Here is a 14623-nt window from a genome sequence, read left to right as displayed (position 1 = left end):
AAGCGGCTCATGAACCTTAGCAGTCAGTTGCTGTCAGGAGAATGTGTTATCTTCCCATGCCACTCACACGCAACCGAGTTGCTTTGACATCATCAAAGTGAGCAGGGTTAATATTCCAGGACCAATGTGTTCAATTATTAGATGCGATATTCCTTCAGGGGAAAATGACTCCCTTCTACTCCCTTGATATCTATCAGATGACAAAAGGAATGTAGACAGGCACTATCTAAGGATTCCATGTATTTCCAATGGATTCCACTCGAGTTAATTTAAAATGTTATCGTGTTGTGCTAAAATGGATTTGGATTGTAGAGATGAATGAAGCGATGTTGTCTCAGTCTAATGTGATCTGATACATTTGTTTTGCATAGACCAATTACGTTTTTCAAATGAGTAATTTTAGGGTTGATACATTTTTAATAGATTAATCATACGGGGTCTCATCAAAAACTAGTGGAGGGTGAAGGTAAACGCTACATGCAGTCATATTTCTGTTCTGAAGCTCAGTGTTGAAAAGAGCCTTGATGCTGAAATAAGTCATTGGTGTGGTGCATTTGGTTGACTGCATTGAGAATGACTTTCTGATTGGTGACATTGATTTATTTAATTACGAAACACTACTTAACTGTTCGAATGAGCTTTCAAATATGGTTGAATGAAAACCATCAATTTGCAGCACAACATTGCATGTGACAAATTCTGTATGTGACTGGCGTGTGAAATAAGGAATCACAAGGAGGGACTGTTTCTATTGTGATTCCACAGTTGATTTCTCCACAACCCCCGTTTCCCTTCTGTTTATGGGACAGTGCACATTACTCAATGTTTCAGGTTCAACGTGATAATGTTAAAGTATCGGCGTTAGCGACAAAGCCAATTCCCATCCGTAGTCCAAACTGTCGGCCTACTGTACATCGATTCTCAATTGTGGTTTGATTCTGTTAAAAACAGTTTTAGACCCTGGGATTCAACTTGCCTTTCAGGAAAATGTTCTTTACGGATTTGGGGAGTACAGCCAAGTTGGAACAGTGCAATATGGACGGCACGAACAGAACCAGGATAGTGGAGAACAGAATAGAGAAGCCCACAGCTGTTACTCTGGACCTGGTTAGAAAGCTGGTCTACTGGGCAGATGCTGTCCTGAACTATATCGAAGTGGTGGACTACAATGGGAGCAACCGGCACACTGTTATCCATGAAAGCTCTGTAAGTACAGCGTGTGACAGTTGTTATCCTATGATCTGCCCATTTCCAATGTTCAATAAGTCTTTGTTTCAGAGAAACCATATACTATTTTATCAAAGGGCATACCAGTTGGTCTCACTTTCGTGGTACTTCGCGAGGATTCAATAAGATAGTCCATATAAGCTAAGCTTTTGTTTGTTGAGTCGTGGAGTGGAGTGGGTGGGTACTCTGCTGAGAGTGGACTTTCTTGGACCCTGCCTTTGGGAGTGTTCACAATTTGTATTTTTATTTTTTACCTTTATTTAACTAGGCAAGTCAGTTCGAAAAAATTATTATTTTCAATGACGGCCTAGGAACAGTGGGCTAACTGCCTTGTTCAGGGGCAGAGTGACAGACGTCTACCTTGTCAGCTCAGGGATTCGATCTTGCAAACCTTTGAGTTACAAGACAAACGCTCTAGCCACTAGGCTACCTGCCGCCCCAAACTACATAGTCCTAACCCTGGATACCTGCCAGGGGGTTGGAGTGAAGAAGCCATCGAGCTGTGTACGCTAGAGAGTTTACATAGATACAATGTTTTACGTCCCAAATGGCATCCTATTCTGGTCAAATGTGTTGGTCTACAGAGGGAATAGGGTTGAGAGAGATGTAACCAATGCTACTGTACATTCCTGCTGCTGCTATATCCCCTGGCCACAGCCTTTTCCAATGGATTAGAATGGAGTGGAGGAGCAGGCCCAGCTAGCACATTTGGTTCCCATTTGTTCTGTGAACGAAGCCATACGTGAAAATGTTGCCTCTTCTAGGGAGACACATTTTTAGGTTGCAGGGAGGTTCTGAGAATGTTTCACTATGGTTTTCTAAGTTATAGGTTATTTGACGGCAATTAAGTCATGTTCTGAGAGCATGTTTCGATAAGACTATTAATAACACTGCTGGCTTAGTTTGGGTTAACTGTTTTGAACTCGAAGCACAGATAGGACATGCAAACACATATATTTTTTTATTGTGGCACGGCATCAGTGACATTCAAACCTATGATCTTCTGTTCTCTATCCAGGGAATTATTCCACTGTGCAACCAGGATGGCACTACTGTAGCATGCCATGCTTTTTTAAAACTCATACAAAGCTGTTCATTTTATTCTATTCAAACAGACCCCATTTCAAAGGAAACAAGCACTCATTAAGATCAGGTGTGGCCAATTACACAGCTGAACACACTTAACAAGATAGAGGACAGAGAGTTTTGTTGACGCTGAGAACGGAATGCACATGTTGAATAACATGCTCAGAACGTTCTTTGAACATTACTAATGTCTTCTTGGGGTTTTCATGGAAAGTTGTCTTAATGTTCTGAGAACATGACTTCAAATAGAATCATGAGGAAGCCTGTAGAAAACATTATGCTGAATTACTGAAATTCCCACAGAAAGAAATAGTTTCTTCACATTCTCTGAACAATTTGAGAACATTACTTTAAATAGAACCATGGGGAAACGTTATGCTGATGTACAGAAATTCCTACCTAAGAAACATATGGTTCTCAGAATGTTATGTGCTAGCTGGGTATCCTGCACCATTCCCAGAATGTTGTTGGAATCATTGGAGGCTGCTGAGGGGAGGACCGCTCATAATAATGTCAGAAATGGAGTGAATGGAATTCCACCTATTCCGCTCCAGCCATTACCACAAGCCTGTCCTCCCCCAAACCTCCTGTGGTTGGAATATTGTATGTAAATCAACCATAGGACAACCACGCTCTCACCAAGCTCTAAGAAACATAGGATTCTCAGAGTGTTTTGTGCTAGCTGGGGGAAAAGGTGTTTACCTGGGGATTAAGTTGAGATGAAGGAAACATGTAAATGTAGCCTAGCGTTGCTCTATAGCACTGTGCTCCTCCTTCCTCTTGTCATACTGCTCTCTTTGTCTTCCAGTTGCTGCACCTCCACGGATTATCACTCTTTGAAGATTATTTGTTTGCAACTCACACCGAGCCCTCTAAAGGAACAAAAGTGGACATTTTACAGATAAATCGGTTTAGCGTAGCAGATGTTCAAACTGTAACCACCGTGGAGAATTGCGTGGGAATACGTGTTTACCAGAAACTCACCCAACCAACAGGTAAAAAGCAAATGCAGTGTTTCTTGCATGTTTAGAAGATAGCTGTGTGTGTGTGTGTGTGTCTTGTGTCTGGTATCTACTGTCTCCTATCTCTCTCTGCAGTCAGGACTCATGCGTGTGATCCTGATCCGTCTGGAAGAAAAGGAGGATGTTCTCACATGTGTCTGCTCAGTGGAAGTTACAAATCCCGATCCTGTCGCTGTGGAACAGGCTTTGTACTGGGAAGTGACAGAAAATCCTGCAAGAGTAAGTTCATATTAGGGCATATTATGTCATGTGTTGACGGTCATAGTGTCAGTCAGGGGCAAAGTAACGTCTATAATTAGTGACAGCGCCCGCGCGAACAAAACGCCTGCAACTTTGCTCCAGTGCACTCCTCTGTCAGGTCTCCTGAACATCACATTTAGTCACCCAAACAGCATCTCATTCTCTGCCTGTCACTAATGACTGGTGAAAAAGCCCCATTCAACATTGTTTTGGTCAGCATCAACGCTTACCGTTAACTTAGTCTCAAGCGTTGCTTTGGCAAAGACTCCTTTTGGAGAAAGGGATTGATTGATTTGATAAGGTTTAATCAGCAGAACTAATTATTGCTTTAATTTAGGTCATTGTAATTAGCTTATTATACTTGGTCTTAGGATACATTTTTCAAATAGTTTAATTTACTGTGTTCGTTGGAAGAAAAGCAAATTATGTCAATTAATTATACACTGGCAGTGATCAGGGTGAAGAAGATTAGTAGCTAGTGGTTTGTTTATGTAAACTTCATAACACTTCCTATAAGCACCCTCTTCATAATGCATTATAACCTCCCTCTGCAGAGCCTATGAATGAGGTATTCCTGTTCTACGGACGAGGGAGACCCGGTGTCATCCGAGGCCTGGACCTGAATAGCAAGTCGGAGGCTGAGCACATGGTACAGATTGACAATCTTGTAAACCCTCGGGCGATCAGCTTCCATGCAGAGACCAGCCACATCTACTTTGCCGACACAACCAGCTTTCTGATTGGCCGACAAAGACTGGATGGGACCAATCGAAAAACGATCCTTAAAGATGGTCAGTGCATTCAGATGGTTCTGTTTGTTAGGTAACAACTTCAAGTGACCTTTAGATGAGATATTCCTGTATTTACAGTCCCTGGTTCGAATCCAGGCTGAATCACATCCGGCTGTGATTGGGAGTCCCATATGGCGGCGCACAATTGGCCCAGCACCGTCCGTGTTTAGCCGGGATAGGCCGTCATTGTTAATAAAAATGTGTTATTATCTGACTTGCCTTGTTAAAAAAAAAGATATATAAATTGGCCCATGCTTTGGTTGAGAGTTTCCATTTAGAAGGGGTCTGAACTATTCTAGTCTCTTTAGCACATTTTCTCATACAACTTCCCCAGAACATAATCGAGCATCTGACGCAATTACGCAATATTTAAGTTATGGGATTATGTGAGTATAGAAGTCCTACGTTTCTTTACGTCCTGACTGTAGCATGTGCCTGTACACCTCTGTACACAAATGAATCATAGGTTATTCATACTTTAAAAGGTCTTATTAAAGTTGTGTCCCCAAATTAGGTCGATCTCTAATACCCAAAAGCTTTCTGTGTAAGCAGCATTATTTTTGCATGGCTATTGTGTTGTGTGTGATTAATATATCTGCTACAGTAGATTCTAGAACAATGCTTTGGGGTTTCGATTCCATTAATGAGGATCTGGAGACAGTGATAGATTACGCTCCTGCAGGGATGATCAAGTAGAGGATAACAGCAGCATACTCTATGCATTACATTATTTATTTTTTTGACTCACATCCTGTCCTAGACCTTGATAACGTGGAGGGGATCTCAGTGGACTGGATAGGGAACAACTTGTACTGGACAAATGACGGCTACAGGAAAACAATCAACGTTGCCAGATTGGAGAAGGCTGCACAAACAAGGAGAACTCTGTTAGAAGGAGATATGTCCCACCCCAGAGCGATCGTGGTGGACCCTTTGCACAGGTGAGTGTGTCTTTTGCAGTTGACACCCTGATAAGGTCACCTTATTTATGTAGGGACGTTTCAATAGATATTGGTTTGTACATAAGATGCTAGGACCTCATTTTTGGTACTGTTTTGAGTAAATCAACTCTCGATTCAATCCGTGATAGATCTGTGTTATAGCACGCTTGACATTTAAAGGTCATTTTCACTTGAGACGACATACGCAGCGTTTACCTGAATGCGGTCTCTGCAAATGCTGAAACTTGACAAGGTGCGATTGGATTGAATCGCGGCCTAAATCTCCATCTGAGGAAAGGAGTTGAGTTTGGACACAGTTCTCGGTCAGTTAATTATAAAAATGAGCTTAAAGGTGAGATGGAGACTGAAATGCTGTGAATTGCTTCTCTGGCAAAAATGTAAGTAGTGTGTTGCGCTCTGGTATGAGAGGCTTAACATTTTCAGAGCAGACTAGCGTCTGCTGCTTTCCGGGGACTTTAGAGTGATTTGATATTCACACATTTGGTGGCATGTCTTAAAAAATATATATATACCCTGAGTATACCAAACATTAGGACACACCTTCTGACCTCAGAACAGCCTCAATTCGTCGGGGCATGGACTCTACAAGGGGTGGTAAGTGTTCCACAGGGATGCTGGTCCATGTTGACTCCAATGCTTCCCGCAGTTGTGTCAAGTTAGCTGGATGTTTTGAGTGGTTGACGATTCTTGATATACACAGGAAACTATTGAGCATGAAAAATCCAGCAGCGTTGCAGTTCTTGACACAAGCCGGTACGCCTGACACCTACTGCCATACCCCATTCAAAGGCACTTACATCTTTTGTCTTGCCCATTCACCCAATAAATGGCACACGTACACAATCCACGTTTCAATTGTCTCAAGGCTTTAAAATCCGTATTTAACCTGTTTCCTCCCCTCCATCTACACTTATTGAAGCAGATTTAACAAGTGACATAAATAAGGGATCATAGCTTTCTCCTGGATTCTCCTATTCAGTCTATGTCATGGAAAGAGCAGGTGTTCTTAATGTTTTGTATACTCAGTATTATTTGGGCTAAATGATCTATCTCTCTATGCTAAACCATCATATTGATAATTCATTTTGTCTGGTTTTCAGCTGGATGTACTGGACAGACTGGGAGGAGGATGAGGTGAACGATAGTGTTGGCAAGATAGAGAGAGCCTGGATGGATGGATCCCAACGGCAGGACTTTGTCTCTTCTGACATCCTGTGGCCTAACGGACTCACTTTAGACCATGGCTCCAGTAACATGTACTGGTGCGACGCTTATTATGACCACATCGAGAAAATCTCCCTCGACGGTACCCACAGAACGGTTAGTAAATGAGTGAGTGTTCTTTTCTACTGATCAAGACGATACGATCAACAAATATGCATAGTAACATTTTGAACATGTACATTTATTTTCAATATTTGTATGGTTGCAAATACATGACTTCGTCAAAAAATACGGTTTTAACTGTGAATTATTGTCTAACGTGTTCTTTGTTTCTTTTATCCAAAGGTGGTGTATAACGGCAAAGAATTAAACCATCCCTTTGGAATTTCCCTGCACCAGAATTCCGTTTTCTGGACAGATTACATGAACGCCTCTATTTTCCAACTGGACTTGCAGTCAGGGCAGGTTGCTCTTTTGAGAAGTGAGAAACCCCCTCTTTTTGGGCTATCTGTGTACGATGCTCAAAGGCAGCAAGGTAAATACACTATCACACTGTCATTGTCAAGCAGCAAAACGATTTAAATACAAGACTGGCTCACTTTTTGTAATATAAACATATAAGAGACTAGGGGATGTAATCATTATGTACAGTACAGCATCCCTGTGTCTCTCAACCCTCTGAAACCAGTTTTTTCAGAATATCAAACCTGATGAGATGGTGAACTGAGATGACCTTTGAGGAAATTACATCACTGAAAATGGCTGAAGTACTAAACTTGGGCTTTGCTCCAGCCAGGGAGTTTGAAATGCATGACAGTTAATAAATCAGAAGATTCTCTTTCAATGTTTCCCTTTTAGCATATTTTATATGCCGCAACTCAGGCTCCCAACAGTAGGGGGTCAGGCATATTTTAGTCTATCTGGTGCTAGCCTTCTCTAACAACCAAACCTCTCATAGCCACAGAGGACGAGTCATGAACAAAGAGAGAGACTAATGATTGATTCAATGGGAATTGAAGCTGAGGCAGTCCTCAAATGTACACCGACTCTAATCCTTTAAGAGCTCCTTATAGTTACCCCAGGCCGTGTTTCCAGACTCAGCTGCACTGGGCTCGTCATGACAACAGTCATTGGTTGGCACATTAAAGCACCTGTCTGTACTGTCTCTCACTAAAAAGGAACGCTGAACTCGGCTGGGTGCCACCCACCTCAGCCTTCGCCGCGCCTTCATATGCCTTCTTTTAACCACCCTTCATATCCCCCTCTCCAAATACAGTTTCATCGACTTCAAGGGGGACGTGTCAAAGGATTCGTCAGACACATTGTTCCGTTTTCATCTGATGTTGTCGCTCAGGCTTTTTGTAGCAGCGGGGTATGGATGATTCTGCCTTTGGCTGAGTCATGTGAACAGTCGCTCTGCCTGGCATGCAGATAGGAATATAGACATGTAGCCGTTTTAATCGATGAACGTTTTTGAATAGAGTATTAGGTACAATAGAGTCATTGCCTCTGGGATCATATACCTGCTAGTATTACAGTTTTGAGTTATGTTATTGTCTTCCTAATAGGTTGCATTATAAAGGCTACAGCTGCCCCGAAAAATGAGCAGATTTAGCCTACTTTGGTCTATCTGATTGATCTTTAGGTGACAATGCGTGTGGGGTTAATAATGGTGGCTGCGGTAGCCTGTGTCTGGCCATTCCCGGTAGCAGAGTGTGTGCCTGCGCTGATAACCAGTACCTGGACAAGAATAACCTCACCTGCTCCTGTAAGCCCTGTCAAATACACTCTTGTCTCAAACATACAAGGGCCGTTCAGCCTGACACTCCACATCAATGACCAAGGCAATCAATAGGAATAAATGACAGCAGATAAGATATGGTCATGTAGAACTCAAAATCCCAGTATTGATTTTGAATGCCAGCATATAACATAAAATAAATGTTTCCTGAGTTGTGGCTCTTTTGAGGAATATGTTCTGCAGAGTGTGAAGATGGGCCAGCAAGTGGATGTATGTGTGTGCTTGCAGCCACATTGGGAGATTCAGGGGACCACGGGGAGCCACAGAGATGTGGGAATGAAGAGTTCCAGTGTAGGAACCAGCGTTGTGTCCAGGCCTCCTGGAAATGTGATGGGGACCATGACTGTTTGGACGGAAGTGATGAGGAACCATACATCTGCTGTAGGGATCTTATTCTGCATGTTAGAAAACATATCTCATTTTGCATTTGTGGAGAATAGGACATGTCTCAGAGACATTTTTTGTGAATTAATTAAGTTGAAATTAACAACATACATCATCTATGCAAGACTGAAATTGCTAGGCTTACTTGTTTTTGTCATGCTTTCGAGCTATCTATCCAATGTCTATGATCAAATCAAATCAAATACATTTTCATTTGTCACATGTGCTGAATAAAACAGGTATTTCACAGTGAAATGCTTACTTACAAGCCCTTAATTAACCAACAATGCAGTTTTAAGAAAAATACCTAAAGAAAAATAAGAAATAAAAGTAACAAATAATGAACATTAATATGAATGCATGACAGTTGACATCAAAGACTAAATATCAAAGCAATTTTTGCCCATCATTACAGATAATCGTAGTTGTCCTGCGGATCAGTTCAAGTGTCTGAACAACCGCTGCATCCCCAAGAGGTGGCTCTGTGACGGGACCAACGACTGTGGGAACAACGAGGACGAGTCCAACATCACCTGCTCTGGTATGCTGCTGTCTGCTCTACTTAGAGGCCCGTCTAGCTCATATGGACCAGGATGCAACTGCCAGATTCCATGTTGTAGAACAAACTTGGGTGATCTCCGAGTTTCTCCAACCAGATAGTCATTTGGGAGAGGTTCTGTCAGACCAGAGGCCATTGGAGAATACACAGAGAGGAGTATACATACACTACTGCATGATTTCCCGTGTTGGTGGGAGACCTGTATGTCATAGATTCCCAATGGCCTCTCTGCTGCACATCATGAATGTATCTATATACTGGGATAATTCATCATCTTCTCCATCCAGAAGACTTGACCAGGATATGCACACCTCCTCTGGGGGACATAAGGGGGTTTTGTTAGGGGATGTAGAGGAGAAATGTTTTTTTGTTTTCACTTCATCCTTATCAATGAGTTTCAGTTGCCAGATGTTGACACAACGCCGGATCCTGGACACGGATGGGATGATTCCACGAGAAAGAAAATGGCGATTTTATATGAACAATATCCGGGTGTCACGTTTTTACGTCCACTTTCTTTGATCGCTGTGAATAGATGGATTGCTGGGAATAGATAGCGAGCCAATTCTCTAGACCGACCAGTCACGGAGAAACCAAATACAGATGCCTTAGCGCTAAAGAAAAGATATCCAACACACATGGGTCTGTTGGCTGTCTATGTGGAATCAAACGTTCCAAAACACATAGCGTGAACAGTAAACTCAAAATATTAGACATGGCTTATAATTGTCACATACTATCATGATGTATATTCACTCACTGAAATAGCCTAGGCCGAGTTAATGCACTTTATTTAAGTACTTATTGAGACCATACTGCTAATGAAAAGCACTAATGTAAATGTTGCATGATAGAAAAAACGAAGTTCAGTGTAATAAAAGGCTGTTTTATTATCACTATTAATGTTTTCAGCGGGATCATGCCGAGCGGACCAATTCTCCTGTGAGAACGGGAGATGCATCCCAGAGTCCTGGCGCTGTGACAGGGATGACGACTGTGGGGACCACTCTGATGAGACCGCCTCTTGTGGTGAGCTTCTGGACAAGTAGCCAATGGACTCATGAAGCAGTCCATTGGACAAGGAATTCTTAGTGATATGTTAGCATGGGCATTTTCTTATGATATCAACATTAGCCTAACATTTCAGAAATCATTCACAATGTTTGTGAGACTTTGTCTGTCGTTGCATTATATCATTCCACTGTAAGCCTGGTCTTTTACCTACCCGTCATTTTAATTCAATTTAGCATGTAGGCTAGCCTCCGGGCATGGTCTGCCATACTCTGGAGCAGACAACTCAACATGGAGATGGAGACAAAGGCTTTTAATATTTATAATGTGAAATGGCTGGGACTCTCCCTGTCATAATTACATCTTCCTTCTCTGAAACAATAGCGTGCATGGGCTTTCAAAGATATAGATCTGGGATTGGCAACTGACTCATTCCCCCCCACCCCCCACCCCTTACTGTTGAGAGTTAGTACACAAGATGCAATTTGTGCATCAGCAATTTTTTCTCTTGTTATGTCAGTCACTGACAATCACACAATTAGCCATGTCAGCTAACATTTTTATATTGGTAAGTTAGTCTAGCGTCAAATTACCGACCGGAGGGCCTCTCATGGATTTTGTTAGTCACTCTTACTCAGATATCATATTCAAAAACGGAAACAATTTTTCTCTATCCTATGGCAAAATGTGTAGATGTGCAGGAAATTAGCTTTAAAATTGCACATTTTTGATGGTGTTGATGAAGGCCATGACCAGCCTTTCAAAGCTTTTCAGGGCTACAGATGTGAGTGCTACTGGGCGGTAGTCATTTAGGCAGGTTATCATGGCATTCTTGGGCACAGGGGCTATGGTGGTCTGCTTGAAACATGTAGGTATTACAGACTGGGTCAGGGAGAGGTTGAAAATGTCAATGAAGACACAAATGCAAGTTCAAACAGGTTCAAAGACAGCCACTTCACCAGCACATGCACCCCAAATGACCTTTTCCCAGGTCAAGTATCCCACAGTGTAAATACAACCTCTTCTGGCGAGGATACATCTAACAGTACTGTGTATCACCATCACCACAGTTGTTAAAGCCAAAGTAAAGTAATTATCTGATATCACCTTCTACACAAGTTTGAGATAATAGGGAAAAGTAACAGGCAGTAGAACAGTCTGCAAAAACAATCAGCAAGAACAATTTGAACCTTAGCTGTGAATGATACTTTTCTGTTACCTCTGGTGCTACTTATAAACGGCTTCACTTCACAAGTACAAGCAGAGACAGACAGTGTTCACAGTAATTACAATTCGCTCACTCTCATTTTTGTAACTTCAGAATCCAAAGAAAAATGCCAACTCACAGAACTGTGCCAATGTCTCCTGCATCCAATGTGTAACAATAAAAGATGTTTACCCACGCTGTTTCTGAGGTTTTCAGTTCATGCAGTGTGTAAATTACTGGCCTATGTGATTCTGGACAGTTGACAATCGATCAATTCCTGTCATCAAAAGTGCTTTGTTCAGGAAAAAATCCCAAATTGAAGTCCAAACCTCTTGTATTACAACAATAACACTGTTTTTCTTCTTTCTTTCTTGACAGATTTCCCCACATGTGAGCCCCTCACACAGTTCAGCTGCTCCAATGGAAGGTGCATTAGCGTGAAATGGCACTGTGACTCAGGTGAGTGGCACTTTTCTGTGAACACTCTTTTTACAGTTCCATTTTCTATCTCAGTGTGAAAAGCTGCCTGATTTGAAATGGCCTCATTACAACAACCAGAATGTATTGTAATCTGGTTGTGACAGCATCATTTCAACCAGTTTTCCCTACTGGGAAAATGCCATGGGATGGAACCTCACTCTCAGGAAGCAGCTTGCTGGATGAACACGTTTCACTTTCTCTGAACCACGCTGTGACTCTTGCACTGTTTCTTAATCTCTCTTCTGTCTGTCCCCCCCCTCTTCCGTCTGTTCCCCCTCTCTTCCGTCTGTCCCCCTCTCTTCCGTCTGTTCCCCCTCTCTTCTGTCTGTTCCCCCTCTCTTCCGTCTATTCCCCCCTCTTTCGTCTGTCCCCCCTCTCTTCTGTCTGTTCCCCCACTCTTCTGTCTGTTCCTCCTCTCTTCCATCATTTCCCCCTCTCTTCTATAATTTCCCCCTCTCTTCCATCATTTCCCCCTCTCTTCTATCATTTCCCCCTCTCTTCCATCATTTCCCCCTCTCTTCTATCATTTCCCCCTCTCTTCCATCATTTCCCCCTCTCTTCCCCCTCTCTTCCATCATTTCCCCCTCTCTTCCATCATTTCCCCCTCTCTTCCATCATTTCCCCCTCTCTTCTATCATTTCCCCCTCTCTTCCATCATTTCCCCCTCTCTTCCATCATTTCCCCCTCTCTTCCATAATTTCCCCCTCTCTTCCATCATTTCCCCCTCTCTTCCATCATTTCCCCCTCTCTTCCATCATTTCCCCCTCTCTTCTATCATTTCCCCCTCTCTTCTATCCTTTTCCCTTCTCCCCCTTTTTCCTTCTCCCCATCATTTCCCCCTCTCCCCTTCCTTTCCCCCTGGCTTCCATCTTTTCCCCATCTCCCCATCCTGTCCCTCTCTCCCTTTCCACCTCACCCAGATGATGACTGTGGGGATGGTAGTGACGAGGTGGGTTGTGTCCATGCCTGTTCCAGTGCCCAGTTCCAGTGTGCCAGTGGGAAGTGTATCCCTGACCACTGGGCCTGTGACGGGGACGATGACTGTGGGGACAACAGTGATGAGGACACCACATGCTCTGGGACAGGTGAGAGGAAAAACACACTAACTTCTCACTCTTCTATCTGCCTCATGGGACACACACCCTTTGGATTGAAGTCTTAGATCTGTGAAGGTGTAATGGACTTGGGGAATATGCTCAATATAGTCTTTGAAATGAGGATGCTATTCATCACACTTCAAGGGATGCAGTTAGGAATATGGGTTTGAGATGTACAATAACTGTCTTTGTAAAAATAGACCTCACCCAAGAAAGAAGTACTTTATTTGCTGAAGTGCGTAGCCTTACCTGAACTCTGTACTTGTAAATGTATGTTTATCTCTGTGACCTCTGTCTCTCCTATAGCCCCGGTATCAGCTGATGACTGCACCGGAGATGAGTTCCATTGCCGGGACGACGGTGGCACCTGTATCCCCGAGCGCTGGAGGTGTGACGGGGACAAGGACTGCGAGGACGGGAGTGACGAGGCAGACTGTGAAGGCACCAGCAGAATGTGCGACCCGCACGCAAAGTTCACCTGTCAAACCTCAGGTACAGTACTGAGGCTGCTGTGAAAACACTTTCGAAAAGCTGCACACTCTGTGGCTCTAATGCAGCTCGTACTGTATAATTAAATACCCATGTTTAACTGTTGAAAGCTACACTGCTTCCATCAAGGTTTCATCTGGACTGTAGCTACTGTGACCTACACACCAAGCTCACCTGTAAAATCTCAGCGGCCATGTTTTTAATGTCGACCTCTCAGTAATTACCATCGAAAAACATTTATTTGATTTATCTCTGGTTATTACCCTCAAATTGTCTTCATGTGTGTCCTTGGTGTACAGGCACACATTGGGAAGCAGATATAAGCCTATAGGGTTAGCATTCACACACAATGGTGAGAAAAAGCCAGAGCGCCTTTCATGTCTTTTATGATACCCGCAGGTTATCTTGTAGACTTCTCCTATGCTTTATGATGTAGGTATGACAGTAAAATGGGAACACTTGGGGGTATTTAATGTGACTCCTAAAACAGTTCCAAATGGTTGTGGTAAATCAATCTGGCCCAGGAGTTGCAGATTTAGCAAAGTAAGTAAGTTGAATGAGGTGTGTGTGTGTGTGTTATTATTGGGCCAATAGTTCAGTGGAATTGATATGATTGATCTGCAAGGTACACTGCGTTATATATCATTGGTCTTAAAGTGGAGAATTGACACGGGAAAAGCCTCTGGCTTTTAGTTCACTGATCTCACGGCGTTAAAAGTTTTAATATACATCATCCACTTACCATGCAAGCTTCAATCAAATGTCATTATTCACAATTCACATACCTGTCTACTTCATTTAGCTTTTTCAGTCGGCTATCTAACCCCATTTTCAAAGAGCCCACAGTGTCCGATTACCAAAGACGCTCGCTCCTCCAAACTATTCAAACCTCCTATAATGCCATATCAACTGCAAAAAAAAAAAAAATTTTTTTTGGGGGGGGGAATCTCCTTCGCATATAAGCGACGATACAATTGTCAGGGGCCTAGTATTTTGTATAGACATGTGAATGTGATGCTTAAAAGACATTGAGGCTTAAGTGTGCACACAGTGCCATGGGACGAGGGAAGCGATTTATGATATGGTGACCCGGTCCGACTTAG

At 42.8% G+C, this 14623-nt stretch overlaps 1 pseudogene; it reads left to right on the top strand.

Annotated features, from left to right (window-relative positions):
• The window catches only part of LOC135543581 (low-density lipoprotein receptor-related protein 1B-like), a 212328-nt pseudogene that overhangs the window by 88362 nt on the left and 109343 nt on the right, over positions 1-14623 (top strand).

This window comes from Oncorhynchus masou, chromosome 7, assembly GCF_036934945.1.
Source record: "Oncorhynchus masou masou isolate Uvic2021 chromosome 7, UVic_Omas_1.1, whole genome shotgun sequence".
NCBI classification, from domain to species: domain Eukaryota; kingdom Metazoa; phylum Chordata; class Actinopteri; order Salmoniformes; family Salmonidae; genus Oncorhynchus; species Oncorhynchus masou.
The sequence above is the reverse complement of the archived record's forward strand: the minus strand, read 5'-3'. Positions and strand labels throughout refer to the sequence as shown.